General features: G+C 37.0%; 1 pseudogene; it reads left to right on the top strand.

Moving 5' to 3' along the window:
- The first annotated feature begins 5,175 nt into the window (after nt 1-5,175).
- LOC136245268 (uncharacterized) lies at nt 5,176-6,134 on the top strand (annotated as a pseudogene).
- Nucleotides 6,135-23,013: the final 16,879 nt, after the last annotated feature.

Genomic DNA, 23,013 nt, shown 5'->3' with positions numbered 1-23,013 from the left:
AAAATTATTAAATGGAATTTTCTACTGCCTGCCTGCCTGCCTGCCTGCCTGCCTGCCTGCCTGCCTGCCTGCCTGCCTGCCTGCCTGCCTGCCTGCCTGCCTGCCTGCCTGCCTGCCTGCCTGCCTGCCTGCCTGCCTGCCTGCCTGCCTGCCTGCCTGCCTGCCTGCCTGCCTGCCTGCCTGCCTGCCTGCCTGCCTGCCTGCCTGCCTGCCTGCCTGCCTGCCTGCCTGCCTGCCTGCCTGCCTGCCTGCCTGCCTGCCTGCCTGCCTGCCTGCCTGCCTGCCTGCCTGCCTGCCTGCCTGCCTGCCTGCCTGCCTGCCTGCCTGCCTGCCTGCCTGCCTGCCTGCCTGCCTGCCTGCCTGCCTGCCTGCCTGCCTGCCTGCCTGCCTGCCTGCCTGCCTGCCTGCCTGCCTGCCTGCCTGCCTGCCTGCCTGCCTGCCTGCCTGCCTGCCTGCCTGCCTGCCTGCCTGCCTGCCTGCCTGCCTGCCTGCCTGCCTGCCTGCCTGCCTGATACCTTCAGGTAAGCATAACTTGATAACAGCTAAGGCTATGGGCTTGATTTTTTCACTGTTTGATGTTGCTTCGTCCCGAGATGTGCCTTTTGGCATACCGCAGTACATACAATCCATGCATCATGGACTTACCTTTGTCCTCCTTTGTGTCCCATTTCTTTTTGCTGACAGCCCAAGGTGTCGATTCGTGGTAGCACGATGCATGGATTCCCTACACTATAAGTTTGTAAATGGGAATCGTCCATATTTTCCGTTGTGACTGGATTGATTGCAGAGATGAGTTTAACACTGTTCTTCATTTGTAATGCTGTGTAACGGGTTGAACACATAGCTGAAAGTGAAGCGTAATGGCCACTGCACTTTTGAGGCAGTAATTGATAGTTGGGGGCACACAAATCGTTGTATTTTCGTGGTGACTGGATTGTTGCAGAGGCACTTCTTCTACTGTTTTTCGTCTGTAGCGCTGTGTAACAGGGTGAGCATAGCTGAAAGCCAAGCGTAATGGCCACTGCACTTTCGAAGCAGTATTTGATAGCTGGGACACTCATTCAGACGAAAACATTAATTCTGACGCCAGTCTTTCTGTTGATGCGGTATGCATGGGTTCACTAGTCATAATAATGTTACAAAAAAAAGTAAACAAACAAGTCTAAGGAAAAATTAGGGATTTTAAGAAACGAGAGAGGTCGCCTACACCTGCAGATGTACCAGTGAACATTTAATCCCTAATTCAGTCTTGGTCTTGGAGTGTAGACTGAAATAGAAATTAAATGTTCACTAGTATAACTGCAGGTGTAGGCGACCTCTCTTGTTTTCTTACTTTTTTTCTATGATCTTAAAATTCCTAATTTTCCTAAAACTTGTTATTTAGCCCTTGTATGCAACTTCTGCTTCCTTATAGATCAGAAGGTTGTGTGGCAGTAGCTATCAGAATATTAAATAAAATGTGTGCCAATAGTTATTCCACAAAATACTCAAATATCCTGTAATACGTATAACATTGTGGGATGGTACATGACTATGCCCTACCATTAATAGTGAATACAGCTATTTATTATTGAGCAGGTGGGGAGTGTGAGAGAGCTTGGTTAAACATGTTGAATTACTTTTCCATCATTGGATCCTAAAGGTCCATAGAGCAATCTACAAGCTTAACTTCTGAATCTATGTTACAACATTATTCCTTGCCATTGTTTTTCTAACAAATTACTACATACATATGCCGAGTTTGTGATCTATAAGGAAGAGCTGTATCGGAAATTGTAGTTCACACAAAACTAGACAATACCTGGATAAGTGTTATGTTTCTGTTTCAAGTCTACTTCATGAGCCCAGTTTGTGAGTCCAGTTTGCTTTTTTCATTCAATCAACTATTAATGGATGCTCCTATTCATGGTTTCAGTGGTTGCTAACCTAACTACTATCTAGGAATACACCATTTTATTGTGGGGCATATATTAGGATGGTAAAAGTAATGAGAATACTGTAAATACTGGCAGAAGAGGAAGTGGACAATTAAGAACACAAACTTTGCACATTTTACAAAAGACATAGAGATACACTAATAGAACAGTCATCATTATTAACAGTCATTAACAGTCAACAGTCATGTGTCTAATAGGTTCACCAAGAGGGTTCTGTTACCTGACAACTATGTTGTCATTACCTGCATGTCTCTCACAACATGCCTTAAATATCTCACATCACAGACCATGACCACGTAGGTAACATAGTCCTTTCATAAAACATGTTTATGCCTACCTGCAGTACATTCCTAGATATGAAAATGCCACAGACTTGGGTACAAAATGTATAATGACATTATGGAGGGATTCCACGGATGATGTGGTATTTTGGGGACAGTTTAACCATGTCATTGCTAAGGTTGGTCTTTGTCAATAGTGCACCCAACTTCTCGCTTGCTTTGGTATCTACAACAAATGTATTGTAAGCGAAAAAAGCTGTTTACTCATGTCTCTTAAACCATTTTTTTCTATCACGCCACCTTAACTGACCATGTTCACATTTACGGTTCCATTGTTTCCACTTTGCCCTTATGACTTCTTTGTTCCCATCTGCTGTTGAAGAGACATGCCAGTATAAATGACTAATCATGCTCTTCAGCCACTCTCCTACTAGCTCACAGCCCTTCTGCTTAGCTAGCTTTTCCAACTTCTTATGCAAACCTGTATGATTGTACAGGTATCTGTCAACTTTGCTTGCTAGTTATATATAGAACATGATTACCTTTGGCTACAAGCCACACATTGTAACGCCGTTTTACAGGTGGATATGTTTCAAGAAGCCATTTGTTTATTTGCTTGTGGCAATCTGCGATTAATGTATCCACCTACAAACCATTGACTGATATTTATCATTAATTTCATCTTCAGTGTCTGTCTCATAGAACTCATGATTGGCTGTGGAGTTGAGTACTGGTAGAAAAGATGAGGTTGGCATCGGAAACAATAAGTCACACTGTACACCAAAGTCTTGAACTGTAGGTTTAGCTTCAGTTTCTAGATGTATATAAACCATATGAAAGATAGCTATAGGCACGGGTGCTTTACCTCTAGATATCATCTCTGGCAACACTTGTATTCCTGAATAATTGGTATATTTTGGCACTGCCTCAATGTCAGCCTCAATGGCATTACCGCTGCTGCTACCCAACTGTGAATCACTAGTCTCAGGCTGTGTGCCTGGTAATACAGCTGTTTGTAGATCAGTAGATTCTGCCTGGGTGCATTATGACATCAGAGCTTTCCCCTGTGAATCCCTAAATTCTGGCTGGGTGCCTGATGATGCAGCTGTCTGCAGTACTTCCTTGACAGTCTGTGTTTATATGATCAGTTATACCATCTATGACGTATATAGCTAAGTTTATACTATAGCTATAGGTAGCTACATAGCTATTGACACGATATACAGCACTTACACGAGATCTCTCTTAAGCCTGTCTTTTCTTTGGTGGCTTGTTCCCTTCATTGTGCAAAGCAACAGCTCGTTTTAGTGATGAGAAACAATCTTCTGATGAATGGGATGGGGTAGAGGAGGAAGTGTCTGGTCTTTTAAAAATCATAGGAATCACTCCATGTACTAGTCTCAGTTGTTTCTTAATTCCAAAACTAGCTGCTATATAGCAGTGTCCTTTTGAAGCAGTCTTTTGTGAAGTGCTCGCTGCATAAAACAGAATTCTGAGTTGGACCCTTCCAGTTTGCCCTGGTACTTTAAACTTGTTTTGTCTATTCTGCTTGCAATGCAAGATCTGCAGGGAACTGGAATAGGCTTTTTCCTTTGCCGGGTACATTAGAACATCCAAAAGCCACACATCGCTTTTCTATTGTCTTTACAAATGTCAATGTACAACTAACATGTATACCATTCCAACGATTAAAGCTTATACGCTTCCACTCTTGACATCATGAGCGCAAAAGGGAAGAAGCCATGAAATGGTCTAGTAGTCCCATTGTTTTGTCCACCTTTTCACCAGTAAAACATTATTATTTTCAAAAACAAATTATACAAACATTAAACACATAACATACACTATATACTGATATAAAAAATATGCACACCAAAATTTCATGCAATCCTCCCTTTAAAGTTTTAGTTACCATCATTAATATATGTGACCGGATCTGCGAAAAAGGGACATAATCGCACAAGCCTAAATTTACAGTATAAAGCATTGAATACATTGAGTGAAATACTTGTGTATCATTGAAAAACTTCCGTACATCTTTTTAACCTTTCTTAGTGAAGGAAAGGGCTAACAATAAAAACCTGGATATCATCTTATTCGCCTGCTCAAGAGGAGTTGGAAAATCTTTGTTTCGTTGCAGCAGACCCAAGGATACGTACGTTATGAGCGTTTGTTTACGTCATGTCAAAGCGATCGTACGTGGTCGATTTTTCTTCACAAATTGTGCCATTGTATGCAGTGAAGAAGAGTGAGTAAAGGACAAACTTACCCAGTAATTGATTCCCCTGTTCATGGCGAACACGATGGTGAAACGTTTTGCCCCATACCTCAACCCGTTGGTAAGTTACAATGGTTTTTGTAAGCGCCTGTAATTTATTTTCCCTATACTTGCTGTACAAATCGATTTTTCTGTTGGTGCTACTTTGTAGGGCTGTAACTCCCAAAGTTATTGGCAAATAAAACCGAAACGTTGCCAGAGGGTACACTTGGCTAAGTAGATTATAAATATTTAATAAACAGGAATTCGAAAAAAAATGTGATTATGTCCTGTTTTCGCAGATCCGGTCACATATTTTAGTTATAGCTTTAATAATACTGCATTTACACTAGGCGTTTACACTAGGCGCAATTAGAAACCACACTTGTATAAACCATGACAGAACTTTTATGGGTGCATGTTTACATTAATTTTATTCGAGCGTGACCAACCACGCGTGCCAACAACGAAGGGATATAGCAGTACTGCAGTTTTCTGCATCATTAAAGAGGAAAAGAAACCAGAACTCAACACACCCATCGCCTATATCATAGCCAGCACAGCCAGAGCTACACTTTCAACATTACTACTTGCTGAAAGAGACATCTGGACTTTACCAAGGTAATATCTAATGTAAACTTGTTAATATGTATGGCTTTCTATAACATCTATGAATACACACTGGCTTGAGAATTTTAGAATGAGTAAGCAGACGTTCCCTTACCTCTGTAATAGAGTACTACCATCCATTGAGAAGAGAAGTACATGTCTGCGCCAACCCATATCAGTGGAAAAACAAGTTGCTATTACATTGTGGTATTTGGCAACACCAATGGAATACCGAAGTATTGGACATTTATTTGGAGTAGCACGTACAGCATTTCTTTTTGTACATGGAATGTGTACAGCAATTGTAGATGTATTACTCAAGGCATATATTAGTTTTCCAAAGAGTGACAAAGTAAAGCAAGTGGTTGATAGATTTCAGAGAACATGGGGGGTGCCACAATGCTGTGGAGCAATAGATGGCTGTCACATACCAATATCAGCTCCTGCAATGAACCATACCAATTATTATAATTGGAAAGGATTTTATTCAGTGGTTACTCAGGCTGTAGTGGATTTCCTGTACAGGTTTCTAGACGTGTACATAGGGTGGCCTGCAGCTGGTAGTGTGCATGATACACGCATGTTGCACATTCCTCCTTGTACAAACTGGGTGTAAACAGCAGGCTACTTTTAGATACCGAACAGTCAATTGGAGGCACGGAAGTGCCGCTGTATCTCATCGGAGACTCTGCCTATCCTATACTTACATGGCTAATGAAACCATTTCCTCATAATAGTAGTTTGTCTGCAGAACAAAGAACATTCAACTACCATATCTGCAGAGCTCGCATTGTAGTGGAGAATGTTTTTGGCTGACTGAAGGCTAGATGGCGTCGTGTATCCAAACGTCTGGATGCTGATATTGATAACATTCCTACAATAATAACAGCATACTGCATACTTCATAATATGTGTGAAGTATATGGAGAGGCATTTGTTGACAACTGGTTGGATGAAGTTAGGAGAAATGATCAACCACATTTTCACTGTATGATTCAACTGCTAGAACTATGTCCACATCTGATGCTAGATCAGTTGGAAATGCACTAGTACAGCACCTATCAGGATGATAATCAGTGTACAACATACTGTATGTACTATGTATAATATACTCACATGATCAGTTCACAACAACATATGTGTCATATTAATTAATTTTTTCATGACATGTATTCAATGTTGATTGCACATATATATATATGGTACATGAATATACATCATCACAACAGCATTGTATAGAATCATGAATATGTTACAACTGTTCAGTGCTCACCATGTAATCATTGGTTACTGTTGATATCCTGGTGGCGGATGAGAATAATGGGAATAAGATCCTGACAGCATCATCTTAAACACACGCATCTGGAATTTTTGATCATCGCGGTGCATTTGTGCCTCCCGTTCCTGTTGTGCTTCTTCCATTTTCATCCTCTTTTCTGCTGATTTTAAAAACTTCTTATCTGGTTCCTTTTGTGCCTCAACAACCTGCTTGATCATTCCTTTCATCGCATCTTGATTTCTATTTATCATTTTCTTTTCTTCTTACTTGAAGACTAGTTCTCACCATTTTCCAACTTGTAGAACGGCAAGGATACCAAAATGCCTTCATTTGACTGCTGCTTCTGGTAACACTTCAATTTGTGGTAATCATCACGTGAGCATTGATTTATTCCCACGATCGATTTCGATCAGAGCTTGTATAAAACAGAGGGTAGTACCACTACCTCATCCACATCAAGGCCATATTTGCTTTGATGAAAGTGGCTTGCTCTTTTAGAAGTGCAACCACTTTCCCGGGATACATTTCAACATACACCAGGATACATTTCAATGTACACTAGGATACATTTCGATGTACACCTGTGTACATTTAGATGTCTCCCTGTGTTGAGGTGTACATAGCAAATGTATCCACTGGAATTCCTTTGATCTGAGGTATGAAAGTGTTACAATTATTTGTTGTATTTTCTTTTTTATGTGACATCTGTTGATTACATGCTGATCATTGTGATGTGGATATTCAGTTGGTGAGTCATGTTATAATGCTAGATGCAAGAATGTAACTGTCTTGAAATAAATTGTCTGTTTAAAATTCAACCAAGTAGTGTACAATTATTTGTTGTATTTTCTTTTATGTGACATCTGTTGACTACATGCTGATCATTGTGATGTGGATATTCAGGGAGTGAGTCATGTTATAATGCTAGATGCTAGAATGTAACTGTCTTGAAATAAATTGTCTGTTGTAAAATTCAACCAAGTAGTGTACAATTATTTGTTGTATTTTCTTTTATGTGACATCTGTTGACTACATGCTGATCATTGTGATGTGGATATTCAGGGAGTGAGTCATGTTATAATGCTAGATGCTAGAATGTAACAGTCTTGAAATAAATTGTCTGTTGTAAAATTCAACCAAGTAGTGTACAATTATTTGTTGTATTTTCTTTTATGTGACATCTGTTGACTACATGCTGATCATTGTGATGTGGATATTCAGGGAGTGAGTCATGTTATAATGCTAGATGCTAGAATGTAACTGTCTTGAAATAAATTGTCTGTTGTAAAATTCAACCAAGTAGTGTACAATTATTTGTTGTATTTTCTTTTATGTGACATCTGTTGACTACATGCTGATCATTGTGATGTGGATATTCAGTTGGTGAGTCATGTTATAATGCTAGATGCTAGAATGTAACTGTCTTGAAATAAATTGTCTGTTGTAAAATTCAACCAAGTAGTGTACAATTATTTGTTGTATTTTCTTTTATGTGACATCTGTTGACTACATGCTGATCATTGTGATGTGGATATTCAGTTGGTGAGTCATGTTATAATGCTAGATGCTAGAATGTAACTGTCTTGAAATAAATTGTCTGTTGTAAAATTCAACCAAGTAGTGTACAATTATTTGTTGTATTTTCTTTTATGTGACATCTGTTGACTACATGCTGATCATTGTGATGTGGATATTCAGGGAGTGAGTCATGTTATAATGCTAGATGCTAGAATGTAACTGTCTTGAAATAAATTGTCTGTTGTAAAATTCAACCAAGTAGTGTGCAATTATTTGTTGTATCAAGACACATGGTAGTGTGTCGTGCGGCCCAAGAAACCGGCGTGTAACACCCGTGAGTATATTGACAGGAAGAAAGAAAACGCAATTTTCGCACCTCCGTTGCTCTGTGCTTCGGCTTGATGAAACAAGACGATTTTTGCTGTGGACACTCCCTCCAACTGCAGCACTCCACATTCCAAATTTGAGCGAAATCGCTTCGCGCGTTCCTGAGATATGCGACTTCAAAAATTGGCTCAGTTTCTTCGTTTTTTTTCTTAATTTAATTTAATTAATTAATTTTTAACTATTGAACCTCAAACCTTTTGTGGTTTGAAAGAAATCGAGCTAAAAAACAAGAAGATACAACGGAAAAACCAACAGTGTGTAACAATTACGCAATCGAGATTAGCTAATAAAAAAACCACTGCCGGCTTGCCACGCCTACCAGATAAACCGTTTGGGGTAATGCTTTGAAAATCGTTGTACAGATGGAGTAATCATCTTAGAAAGGCTCATCAATAGTGTAGAATAATCAGACTTAAAGCCACGGAGTTATAACACGAAATCCAACTTGGTGCAGCAAGTGTGAGATCGAGATACTCTAATAGAGCAGTCATCCTAATAGAGCAGTCACCCTGAAGAGAATTCAAGAGATCAGCTAGAAACAAGAAACCTGTATAGAGATCAGCTACACACAAGTCACCCTGTAGAGAGATCAGCTAGAAGAAGTTACCTTGTAGGGAGTTCATGCAACTATGGAAAGGGATAGTTCAGCTAGAAAAAATCACCTTGTAGAGTTCAGCTACAAAGAAACCACCATGTAGAGAGTTCAGCTACAAAGAAACCATCATGTAGAGATTTCAGCTACAAACAAATCTCCCTGTAGAGAGATTAGCTATAAGAAGTTACCTTGTAGAGAGTTCAGCTACAAAGAAACCATCATGTAGAGAGTTCAGGTACAAACAAATCTCCCTGTAGAGAGATCAGCTAGAAGAAGTTACCTTGTAGAGAGTTCAGCTTCAAACAAATCACCCTGTAGAAAGATCAGCTAGAAGAGGTCACCTTGTAGAGAGTTCAGCTACAAAGAAACCATTCTTTAAAGAGCTCAGCTGCAAACAAATCACCTGTACAGAATTCAGCTACAAATAAATCACCCTGTAGAAAGATGAGCTAGAAAAAGTTACCTTGTAGAGAGTTCAGTTACAAAGAAACCACCATGTAGAGAATTCAGCTACAAACTAGTGACCCTGTAAAGACATCAGCTAGAAGAAGTTACCTTGAGAGAGTTCAGCTACAAAGAAACCATTATTTAAAGAGCTCAGCTGCAAACAAATCACCTATACAGAATTCAGCTACAAACAAATCACCATGTAGAGAGATCAGTTAGAAGAAGTTATCTTGTAGATAGTTCAGCTACAAGCAAATCACCCTGTAGAGAGATCACCTAGAAGAAGTTTACTTGTAGAGAGTTCAGCTACAAAGAAACCATCATTTAGAGAGTTCAGCTTCCAACAAATCACCTGTAGAGAGTTCAGCTACAAACAAATCTCCCTGTAGAGAGATCAGCTAGAAGAAGTTACCTTGTAGAGAGTTCAGCTACAAACAAATCACCCTGTAGAAAGATCAGCTAGAAGAAGTCACCTTGTAGAAAGTTCAGTTACAAAGAAACCACCATGTAGAGAGTTCAGCTACAAACTAGTCACCTTGTAGAGACATCAGCTAGAAGAAGTTACCTTGTAGACAGTTCAGCTACAAAGAAACCATTCTGTTTAGAGCTCAGCTGTAAACAAATCACCTGTACAGAATTCAGCTACAAACAAATCACCCTGTAGAGAGGTCAGCTAGAAGAAATTACCTTGTACATAGTTCAGCTACAAAGAAACCACCAAGTAGAGAGTTCAGCTGCAAAAAAATCACCCTGTATAAAATTCTGCCACAAACAAATTGCCCTGTAGAAAGATCAGTTAGAAGAAGTTACCGTGTAGAGAGTTCAGCTACAAAGAAACCACCCTGTAGAGAGATCAGCTAGAAGAAGTTACCTTGTAGATCGTTCAGCTACAAACAAATCACCCTGTAGAGAGATCAGCTAGAAGAAGTTACCTTGTAGAGAGTTCAGCTACAAAGAAACCACCCTGTAGAAAGATCAGCTAGAAGAAGTTACCTTGTAGATCGTTCAGCTACAAACAAATCACCCTGTAGAGAGATCAGCTAGAAGAAGTTACCTTGTACATAGTTCAGCTGCAAAGAAATCACCCTGTATAAAATTCTGCAACAAACAAATTGCCCTGTAGAAAGATCAGTTAGAAGAAGTTACCTTGTAGAGAGTTCAGCTATAAAGAAACCATTTTGTAAAAGCTCAGCTGCAAACAAATCACCTGTACAGAATTCAGCTACGAAAAATCACCCTGTAGAAAGATCAGCTAGAAGAAGTTACCTTGTAGATAGTGCAGCTACAAACAAATCTCCCTGCAGAGAGATCAGCTAGAAGAAATTACCTTGTAGAGAGTTCAGCTACAAAGAAACCACCATGTAGAGAGTTCAGCTGCAAAGAAATCACCCTGTAGAAAATCCTGCCAGAAACAAATTGCCCTGTAGAAAGATCAGTTATAAGAAGTTACCTTTTAGAGAGTTCAGCTACAAAGAAACCATTCTGTAAACAGCTCAGCTGCAAACAAATCACCTGTACAGAATTCAGCTACGAACAAATCATCCTGTAGAGAGATCAGCTAGAAGAAGTTACCTTGTAGATCGTTCAGCTACAAACAAATCTCCCTATAGAGAGATCAACTAGAAGAAATTACCTTGTAGAGAGTTCAGCTACAAAGAAACCATCATTTAGAAAGTTCAGCTTCAAACAAATCACCTGTAGAGAGTTCAGCTACAAACAAATCTCCCTGTAGAGAGATCAGCTAGAAGAAGTTACCTTGTAGATAGTTCAGCTACAAACAAATCTCCCTGTAGAGAGATCAGCTAGAAGAAATTACCTTGTAGAGAGTTCAGCTACAAAGAAACCATCATTTAGAAAGTTCAGCTTCAAACAAATCTCCCTGTAGAGAGATCAGCTAGAAGAAGTTACCTTGTAGAGAGTGAAGCTACAAACAAATCATCCTATTGAAAGATCAGCTAGAAGAAGTCACCTTGTAGAAAGTTCAGTTACAAAGAAACCACCATGTAGAGAGTTCAGCTACAAACTAGCCACCTTGTAGAGAGTTCAGCTACAAACAAATCTCCCTGTAGAGAGATCAGCTAGAAGAAATTACCTTGTAGAGAGTTCAGCTACAAAGAAACCATTCTGTAAAGAGCTCAGCTGCAAACAAATCACCTGTACAGAATTCAGCTTCAAACAAATCACCCTGTAGAGAGATCAGCTAGAAGATATTACCTTGTAGATAGTTCAGCTACAAACAAATCACCCTGTAGAAAGATCAGTTAGAAGAAGTTACCTTTTAGAGAGTTCAGCTACAAAGAAACCATTCTGTAAAGAGCTCAGCTGCAAACAAACCACCTGTACAGAATTCAGCTACAGACAAATCACTTGTAGAGAGTTCAGCTACAAACAAATCTCCCTGTAGAGAGATCAGCTAGAAGAAGTTACCTTGTAGAGAGTGAAGCTACAAACAAATCACCCTATTGAAAGATCAGCTATAAGAAGTCACCTTGTAGAAAGTTCAGTTACAAAAAGAAACCACCATGTAGAGAGTTCAGCTACAAACTAGTCACCTCGTAGAGACATCAGCTAGAAAAGTTACCTTGTAGAGAGTTCAGCTACAAAGAAACCATTCTGTAAAGAGCTCAGCTGCAAACAAATCACCTGTACAGAATTCAACTACAAACAAATCACCCTGTAGAGAGATCAGCTAGAAGAAATTACCTTGTACATAGTTCAGCTACAAACAAATCACCCTGTAGAAAGATCAGTTAGAAGAAGTTACTTTGTAGAGAGTTCAGCTACAAAGAAACCGTAAAGAGCTCATCCCCGATCAGCTACAAACAAATCACCTGTACAGAACTCAGCTACAAACAAATCACCCTGTAGAGAGATCTGCTAGAAGAAGTTACCTTGTAGATAGTTCAGCTACAGACAAATCTCCCTGTAGAGAGGTCAGCTAGAAGAAATTACCTTGTAGAGAGTTCAGCTACAATGAAACCATCATGTAGAGAGTTCAGCTGCAAAGAAATCACCACTGCCTAAATTTCAAGGCAATAGCTCTTTCCAATCTGAAGTTATCAATTGTCAAAGTTGGAAAATGGGATGTGTGGAAGGCCCCTTTTCGCAAATCCGGTCACATATGTATTATATGTGACCGGATTTACGAAAAAGGGTCTTCCACACACATCCAATTCTATGAACTTGAATGACCATACCTTTGTGCTCAAAGAAGATACTAACCTGAAATTTTGTTCATGTATTAACCTATGTTGTTACTCATCACTGTCCAAATTTCAAGGCAATACTATTTTCCTATCTGACATTATGAACTGCCAAAGTTCGTAAATTAGATGTGTGTGGAAGACCCCTTTTCGCAAATCCGGTCACATATATAATCTGTAAATTTACTGATAAAATATTTTAAGTATATCTACTTCATCTTTTCTTCTTCCTGTAGTAAAGAAAAAAACATAGGTTAAAAAAGTCCCAAAGCTGGCCATAGGCCGGCTTTGGGGTATACAAATACAAAAAGAAATGAAATCTAATCCAAAACAGCCAAGCTGTAAAAAAAGTGTGCGGCCCTCAGAAAGGCTATGGTGAAAAAAGATGTGAAATCCAAGGTGGCGGCCAAGAAATGGCTGTGATGGTAGGTTAATGGTAAAAATTTTAATAACGACAATTCAGGTGAATTTGGTGACGCTTCACAAAATTTACCTGAATTATCATTACTAAAATTTTTACCATTAACCTACCATCACAGCCATTTCTTGGCCGCCACCTGGTATTTCACATCTTTTTTCACCATAGCCTTTCTGAGGGCCGCACACTTTTTTTACAGCTTGGCTGTTTTGGATTAAATTATCTTTTATGTGACATCTGTTGACTACATGCTGATCATTGTGATGCGGATATTCAGGGAGTGAGTCATGTTATAATACTAGATGCTAGAATGTTACTGTCTTGAAATAAATTGTCTGTTGTAAAATTCAACCAAGTAGTGTACAATTATTTGTTGTATTTTCTTTTATGTGACATCTGCTGACTACATGCTGATCATTGTGATGTGGATATTCAGTTCGTGAGTCATGTTATAATGCTAGATGCTAGAATGTAACTGTCTTGAAATAAATTGTCTGTTGTAAAATTAAACCAAGTAGTGTACAATTATTTGTTGTATTTTCTTTTATGTGGCATCTGTTGACTACATGCTGATCATTGTGATGTGGATATTCAGGGAGTGAGTCATGTTATAATGCTAGATGCTAGACTGTAACTGTCTTGAAATAAATTGTCTGTTGTAAAATTCAACCAAGTAGTGTACAATTATTTGTTGTATTATCTTTTATGTGACATCTGTTGACTACATGCTGATCATTGTGATGTGGATATTCAGAACGTGAGTCATGTTATAATGCTAGATGCTAGAATGTAACTGTCTTGAAATAAATTGTCTGTTGTAAAATTCAACCAAGTAGTGTACAATTATTTGTTGTATTTTCTTTTATGTGACATCTGTTGACTACATGCTGATCATTGTGATGTGGATATTCAGACCGTGAGTCATGTTATAATGCTAGATGCTAGAATGTAACTGTCTTGAAATAAATTGTCTGTTGTAAAATTCAACCAAGTAGTGTACAATTATTTGTTGTATTTTCTTTTATGTGACATCTGTTGACTACATGCTGATCATTGTGATGTGGATATTCAGGGAGTGAGTCATGTTATAATGCTAGATGCTAGAATGTAACTGTCTTGAAATAAATTGTCTGTTGTAAAATTCAACCAAGTAGTGTACAATTATTTGTTGTGTTTTCTTTTATGTGACTACATGCTGATCATTGTGATGTGGATATTCAGAACGTGAGTCATGTTATAATGCTAGATGCTAGAATGTAACTGTCTTGAAATAAATTGTCTGTTGTAAAATTCAACCAAGTAGTGTACAATTATTTGTTGTATTTTCTTTTATGTGACATCTGTTGACTACATGCTGATCATTGTGATGTGGATATTCAGTTGGTGAGTCATGTTATAATGCTAGATGCTAGAATGTAACTGTCTTGAAATAAATTGTCTGTTGTAAAATTCAACCAAGTAGTGTACAGTTATTTGTTGTGTTTTCTTTTATGTGACTACATGCTGATCATTGTGATGTGGATTTTCAGAACGTGAGTCATGTTATAATTCTAGATGCTAGAATGTAACTGTCTTGAAATATATTGTCTGTTGTAAAATTCAACCAAGTAGTGTACAATTATTTGTTGTATTTTTTTATGTGACATCTGTTGACTACATGCTGATCATTGTGATGTGGATATTCAGAACGTTAGTCATGTTATAATGCTAGATGCTAGAATGTAACTGTCTTGAAATAAATTGTCTGTTGTAAAATTCAACCAAGTAGTGTACAATTATTTGTTGTGTTTTCTTTTATGTGACTACATGCTGATCATTGTGATGTGGATTTTCAGAACGTGAGTCATGTTATAATTCTAGATGCTAGAATGTAACTGTCTTGAAATAAATTGTCTGTTGTAAAATTCAACCAAGTAGTGTACAATTATTTGTTGTATTTTTTTATGTGACATCTGTTGACTACATGCTGATCATTGTGATGTGGATATTCAGAACGTTAGTCATGTTATAATGCTAGATGCTAGAATGTAACTGTCTTGAAATAAATTGTCTGTTGTAAAATTCAACCAAGTAGTGTACAATTATTTGTTGTATTTTCTTTTATGTGACATCTGTTGACTACATGCTGATCATTGTGATGTGGATATTCAGTTGGTGAGTCATGTTATAATGCTAGATGCTAGAATGTAACTGTCTTGAAATAAATTGTCTGTTGTAAAATTCAACCAAGTAGTGTACAATTATTTGTTGTATTTTCTTTTATGTGACATCTGTTGACTACATGCTGATCATTTTGATGTGGATATTCAGACCGTGAGTCATGTTATAATGCTAGATGCTAGAATGTAACTGTCTAGAAATAAATTGTCTGTTGTAAAATTCAACCAAGTAGTGTACAATTATTTGTTGTATTTTCTTTTATGTGACATCTGTTGACTACATGCTGATCATTGTGATGTGGATATTCAGTTCGTGAGTCATGTTATAATGCTAGATGCTAGAATGTAACTGCCTTGAAATAGATTGTCTGTTGTAAAATTCAACCAAGTAGTGTACAATTATTTGTTGTATTTTCTTTTATGTGACATCTGTTGACTACATTCTGATCATTGTGATGTTGATATTCAGACCGTGAGTTATGTTATAATGCTAGATGCTAGAATGTAACTGTCTTGAAATAAATTGTCTGTTGTAAAATTCAACCAAGTAGTGTACAATTATTAGTTGTATTTTCTTTTATGTGACTTCTGTTGACTACATGCTGATCATTGTGATGTGGATATTCAGAACGTTAGTCATGTTATAATGCTAGATGCTAGAATGTAACTGTCTTGAAATAAATTGTCTGTTGTAAAATTCAACCAAGTAGTGTACAATTATTTGTTGTGTTTTCTTTTATGTGACTACATGCTGATCATTGTGATGTGGATATTCAGAACGTGAGTCATGTTATAATGCTAGATGCTAGAATGTAACTGTCTTGAAATAAATTGTCTGTTGTAAAATTCAACCAAGTAGTGTACAATTATTTGTTGTGTTTTCTTTTATGTGACTACATGCTGATCATTGTGATGTGGATATTCAGAACGTGAGTCATGTTATAATGCTAGATGCTAGAATGTAACTGTCTTGAAATAAATTGTCTGTTGTAAAATTCAACCAAGTAGTGTACAATTATTTGTTGTATTTTCTTTTATGTGACATCTGTTGACTACATGCTGATCATTGTGATGTGGATATTCAGTTGGTGAGTCATGTTATAATGCTAGATGCTAGAATGTAACTGTCTTGAAATAAATTGTCTGTTGTAAAATTCAACCAAGTAGTGTACAATTATTTGTTGTGTTTTCTTTTATGTGACTACATGCTGATCATTGTGATGTGGATTTTCAGAACGTGAGTCATGTTATAATTCTAGATGCTAGAATGTAACTGTCTTGAAATAAATTGTCTGTTGTAACATTCAACCAAGTAGTGTACAATTATTTGTTGTATTTTTTTATGTGACATCTGTTGACTACATGCTGATCATTGCGATGTGGATATTCAGACCGTGAGTCATGTTATAATGCTAGATGCTAGAATGTGACTGTCTTGAAATAAATTGTCTGTTGTAAAATTCAACCAAGTAGTGTACAATTATTAGTTGTATTTTCTTTTATGTGACTTCTGTTGACTACATGCTGATCATTGTGATGTGGATATTCAGAACGTGAGTCATGTTATAATGCTAGATGCTAGAATGTAACTGTCTTGAAATAAATTGTCTGTTGTAAAATTCAACCAAGTAGTGTACAATTATTTGTCGTATTTTCTTTTATGTGACATCTGTTGACTACATGCTGATCATTGTGATGTGGATATTCAGTTCGTGAGTCATGTTATAATGCTAGATGCTAGAATGTAACTGTCTAGAAATAAATTGTCTGTTGTAAAATTCAACCAAGTAGTGTACAATTATTTGTTGTATTTTCTTTTATGTGACATCTGTTGACTACATGCTGATCATTGTGATGTGGATATTCAGGGAGTGAGTCATGTTATAATGCTAGATGCTAGAATGTAACTGTCTTGAAATAAATTGTCTGTTGTAAAATTCAACCAAGTAGTGTACAATTATTTGTTGTGTTTTCTTTTATGTGACTACATGCTGATCATTGTGATGTGGATATTCAGAACGTGAGTCATGTTATAATTCTAGATGCTAGAATGTAACTGTCTTGAAATAAATTGTCTGTTGTAAAATTCAACCAAGTAGTGTACAATTATTTGTTGTATTTTTTTATGTGACATCTGTTGACTACATGCTGATCATTGTGATGTGGATATTCAGACCGTGAGTCATGTTATAATGCTAGATGCTAGAATGTAACTGTCTTGAAATAAATTGTCTGTTGTAAAATTCAACCAAGTAGTGTACAATTATTAGTTGTATTTTCTTTTATGTGACATCTGTTGACTACATGCTGATCATTGTGATGTGGATATTCAGAACGTGAGTCATGTTATAATGCTAGATGCTAGAATGTAACTGTCTTGAAATAAATTGTCTGTTGTAAAATTCAACCAAGTAGTGTACAATTATTTGTCGTATTTTCTTTTATGTGACATCTGTTGACTACATGCTGATCATTGTGATGTGGATATTCAGTTCGTGAGTCATGTTATAATGCTAGATGCTAGAATGTAACTGTCTAGAAATAAATTGTCTGTTGTAAAATTCAACCAAGTAGTGTACAATTATTTGTTGTATTTTCTTTTATGTGACATCTGTTGACTACATGCTGATCATTGTGATGTGCATATTCAGGGAGTGAGTCATGTTATAATGCTAGATGCTAGAATGTAACTGTCTTGAAATAAATTGTCTGTTGTAAAATTCAACCAAGTAGTGTACAATTATTTGTTGTGTTTTCTTTTATGTGACTACATGCTGATCATTGTGATGTGGATATTCAGAACGTGAGTCATGTTATAATTCTAGATGCTAGAATGTAACTGTCTTGAAATAAATTGTCTGTTGTAAAATTCAACCAAGTAGTGTACAATTATTTGTTGTATTTTTTTATGTGACATCTGTTGACTACATGCTGATCATTGTGATGTGGATATTCAGACCGTGAGTCATGTTATAATGCTAGATGCTAGAATGTGACTGTCTTGAAATAAATTGTCTGTTGTAAAATTCAACCAAGTAGTGTACAATTATTAGTTGTATTTTCTTTTATGTGACTTCTGTTGACTACATGCTGATCATTGTGATGTGGATATTCAGAACGTGAGTCATGTTATAATGCTAGATGCTAGAATGTAACTGTCTTGAAATAAATTGTCTGTTGTAAAATTCAACCAAGTAGTGTACAATTATTTGTCGTATTTTCTTTTATGTGACATCTGTTGACTACATGCTGATCATTGTGATGTGGATATTCAGGGAGTGAGTCATGTTATAATGCTAGATGCTAGAATGTAACTGTCTAGAAATAAATTGTCTGTTGTAAAATTCAACCAAGTAGTGTACAATTATTTGTTGTATTTTCTTTTATGTGACATCTGTTGACTACATGCTGATCATTGTGATGTGGATATTCAGGGAGTGAGTCATGTTATAATGCTAGATGCTAGAATGTAACTGTCTTGAAATAAATTGTCTGTTGTAAAATTCAACCAAGTAGTGTACAATTATTTGTTGTGTTTTCTTTTATGTGACTACATGCTGATCATTGTGATGTGGATATTCAGAACGTGAGTCATGTTATAATGCTAGATGCTAGAATGTAACTGTCTTGAAATAAATTGTCTGTTGTAAAATTCAACCAAGTAGTGTACAATTATTTGTTGTATTTTCTTTTATGTGACATCTGTTGACTACATGCTGATCATTGTGATGTGGATATTCAGTTGGTGAGTCATGTTATAATGCTAGATGCTAGAATGTAACTGTCTTGAAATAAATTGTCTGTTGTAAAATTCAACCAAGTAGTGTACAGTTATTTGTTGTGTTTTCTTTTATGTGACTACATGCTGATCATTGTGATGTGGATTTTCAGAACGTGAGTCATGTTATAATTCTAGATGCTAGAATGTAACTGTCTTGAAATATATTGTCTGTTGTAAAATTCAACCAAGTAGTGTACAATTATTTGTTGTATTTTTTTATGTGACATCTGTTGACTACATGCTGATCATTGTGATGTGGATATTCAGAACGTTAGTCATGTTATAATGCTAGATGCTAGAATGTAACTGTCTTGAAATAAATTGTCTGTTGTAAAATTCAACCAAGTAGTGTACAATTATTTGTTGTGTTTTCTTTTATGTGACTACATGCTGATCATTGTGATGTGGATTTTCAGAACGTAAGTCATGTTATAATGCTAGATGCTAGAATGTAACTGTCTTGAAATAAATTGTCTGTTGTAAAATTCAACCAAGTAGTGTACAATTATTTGTTGTGTTTTCTTTTATGTGACTACATGCTGATCATTGTGATGTGGATTTTCAGAACGTAAGTCATGTTATAATGCTAGATGCTAGAATGTAACTGTCTTGAAATAAATTGTCTGTTGTAAAATTCAACCAAGTAGTGTACAATTATTTGTTGTATTTTCTTTTATGTGACATCTGTTGACTACATGCTGATCATTGTGATGTGGATATTCAGTTCGTGAGTCATGTTATAATGCTAGATGCTAGAATGTAACTGTCTTGAAATAAATTGTCTGTTGTAAAATTCAACCAAGTAGTGTACAATTTATAGTTGTAATATGGGCACGAGTGATTTGCCAGAATTGTATGCCCAAAGTCTGAGTGCGTAGTGTGTGAAGCAAGTGGCCTGGCTGACTTCCCAATAAACAGCATTGGAAGCTTAACTGTACCAGTTACATTTTTGCATACACATATTGTTACTTTATCGTTACATTTTCACTCCCTTTTAGCTATTTTCTCTGACAAGCTAACAATGATGATAAGCAATACTGAAGGCCTCACAATCAAATAACTGCTCTGTAGAATACTCAGCCAACACCGTTCAAAATCATATTTAAACTCGCAGGCAACGACAATATCCGCTGTTCCCTGTTCGCCTTACATGGTTATACTTAGAAGATTATGGTGTTTAAAAAATCACCATGTAAAACCACTGCTTGTACAAAAAGGAGTAGAAGTGTCTGGACACAATCGCTCGACTCTTGGCCTTTTCTTGGAACAAACTACTGTTTACAGACACATCCTCACATTTCTGTCTAAACCAAATATACAATGCCTTGTAAAGTGTTTGAAAATTTCCAATCTTCATTAATTATCACCCTTTCCATATGGCCATCCAAGATGGGTTCAACCTGGCAGAATAACCCACATTCAACCCAAGTTCAACCCAGTTTCTGTTCACAAGCAATCATCACATGATGGTATTCATTGAATGATAATTGTCTCCTATGCATGTTATGTATTCATTAAAAACCACAACTTGCTTTTGAAGCCATAAACTGAGTTCAACCCTACTGCTTTGTAGCTCGGTTATGATTTTTAAAGTGACCATATGAAAAGGGTATTAGTTGTCATCTCCCTCACACCCATTTCCTTTTGTAGTTTAGCTTTACTATTCTTTATATCTACAAGTACACAGGAATTTTCAACTAGAGTAGGGACCATAGCACATATATAAAATGTACTGAAACAAGCTGGAGTAGTGCACGATATTAAGTCACAGTAAAACAATAAGAAGTGTTATATTCCTACTGTGCATTTCCATTATGGTATCTTGAGCACAGTAGGGTTCTTATTGTTTTACTGTGATTTAATATCATGCACTACTGCAGCTTGTTTCAGTACTTTTATCGATGTGCTATGGTCCCTACTCTAGTTGAATATTCTAAATTTTTCTGTGTACTTGTTTGTTAACTTTTTTTGTAAATAATTATTATGACTGGTGAGCCCACACATACCGCATCTGAAATGGTGCCGTGCACCCCAATTATCGTCTGAAAAGTGAAGAATATCCATTACACTTCGTTGTCAGCTAGGTTCAATGTGTTACGCAGCATTTCGAATCAAGAACTGTTCGAAAAGCATCTCTGCAATCCATGCATACCGAAAGAAAGAAATGGTGCCGCACACCCCAGTTATACAATTATTGTCTGAAAAGTAAAGTATCCATTACACTTCTTTGTCGGTTATGTTCAACCCGTTACACAGCAGTACGAATCAAGAACTGTTTGAACAGTACCTCTGCTATCAAAATAGCCACTATGAAGAATACGAATGATTTCCCTTACGAAGGAAAGCCATCACGTGCTGCCGCCAAATTGGCACTTTTTGCTGTCAGCAAAGATGAATGGGATACAAAGGAGGACACCATGAAGAATGCACTGTACATAATGCAGTATGCCAAAAGGCACCTGTCGGGCCGAAGCGATGTCAAACAGTGAAAAAATCAAGCCCATAGCCTTAGCCGTTATCAAGTTACACTTGTATCAAGGCATCGGTCAGTCAGTCAGTAGAAAATACCATTAAATAAGTTGTTTTTCTACGTGTCATAAGTAATGCTCCAGTTTAGTTAATTAATGGTGTGCTTCAATATACTCAACACAAAAAACTGACTTACCCTGCCAAAGATATTTTGGGTGGTCAGGCCATTGATGGACTGCAATGGAGGTCATCGTCATGCACACTATACTTTTATTGATCTGATGTGATATTTAAGTTAGAAATTATGTAGCTATCTCTTTCATGTGATACTCAACTACATATGCTAAGCATGTCAAGCTAGGGAGTAGGGGCTTGAAAATATATGCTTTGAAATGGCATGTGGGGCTATTTTTTTTTATTGTAACTGCTAATGCCTGATATGCATGATCAATTAACTCAGTGTAATGCCATGCAGTTGTCTCACTAGAACTCAGTTTGAAAAGTAATTTAAAGACAATTAACATATATAATGTAAATGATTTAGACCAAGCACTGTAATGGGAGCAGTGGCTATAATCTGCATTGAATGCTCTATTAGAGTATATTACGATGACTGCTCTATTAGAGTATCTTAATCTTTTCATGCAAACTGAAAAGTGGCCCAACCAATGCCGGACTGTGTTACCATGGGCTCTGGCCCTGCTTACTACAGCCATAGACTCTATTATGTGTGGTACAGTAATGATGTCTAGTAGTAATGTTTGAGTAGAAAATTCAGTGTGCCAAAACTCAGACCTGCTCAGCCTGAATTATTGAGTATTTTTTTACCAAGGCAACTGCCTCGGTTGCCTTAATGGTAGCTACGCCACTGAGCCAAGGCCGTAGCCAGACTTTTATCTGGGTAGGCTCTTTTAGAAGAAAAGTAGACCTTTTTATATGACATGTTTCAGATTATATTATGGTGTGCGCACCCAGCATGCTGAAACTAGGGGGTCTGGGAGCATGCCTCCCCAGGAAATTTTTTGAAAATAGGTACTAAAAGGTTGAATTTAGTAGCATTTCAGTCAATAAATAACAATTTTTTAGGTAAGCTGAAGACCAGCTGTATGGATGATATCTGGAAAAATATCTCTATACTGCTACTGTATACCATCTGTACATGCATGTATCTAAATATAATATATTGGAATGTCACAGTGAATAAGAATGGGAAAGATTGAGCACTCTGCCATGATCAACAGGGGCAGTGGAGCAGAACAAAGGGTGTCTTAAACAATGAAATTTACACATTGCATACATGGAGTTGAAGTATGGGTGCTATTCGTGGGCTCTGTATGGAGAGGCTTTTCTACCAAAATCTTACATTTTAATGAAAGCTCGGTTTAGACAATCTACATGTAAATTAAGTAGCTTTTAAAAGAAAATGTAATCGTGACTGTTCTATTAGAGTGGTTGTTCTATTAGAGTGGTTGACTGCTCTATTAGAGTATCTCGATCTTGCATTGCATATAATACAAGCACTAAATAAGTTACTTGGAGCACTTAATTTAGCTTCTTATTAGTGCTATCTAGTAAACTGTAGCTAATGGACTTTTGCTCCTGAAAATTTGGACTTGTATACTAAAATTGTGGATCTTTTTGGTTAAATTATGGACCTTTATGCTAAAATTGTG

This window comes from Dysidea avara, chromosome 15, assembly GCF_963678975.1.
Source record: "Dysidea avara chromosome 15, odDysAvar1.4, whole genome shotgun sequence".
NCBI classification, from domain to species: Eukaryota; Metazoa; Porifera; class Demospongiae; order Dictyoceratida; family Dysideidae; genus Dysidea; species Dysidea avara.
This window is presented reverse-complemented; position numbering and strand designations above follow the sequence as displayed.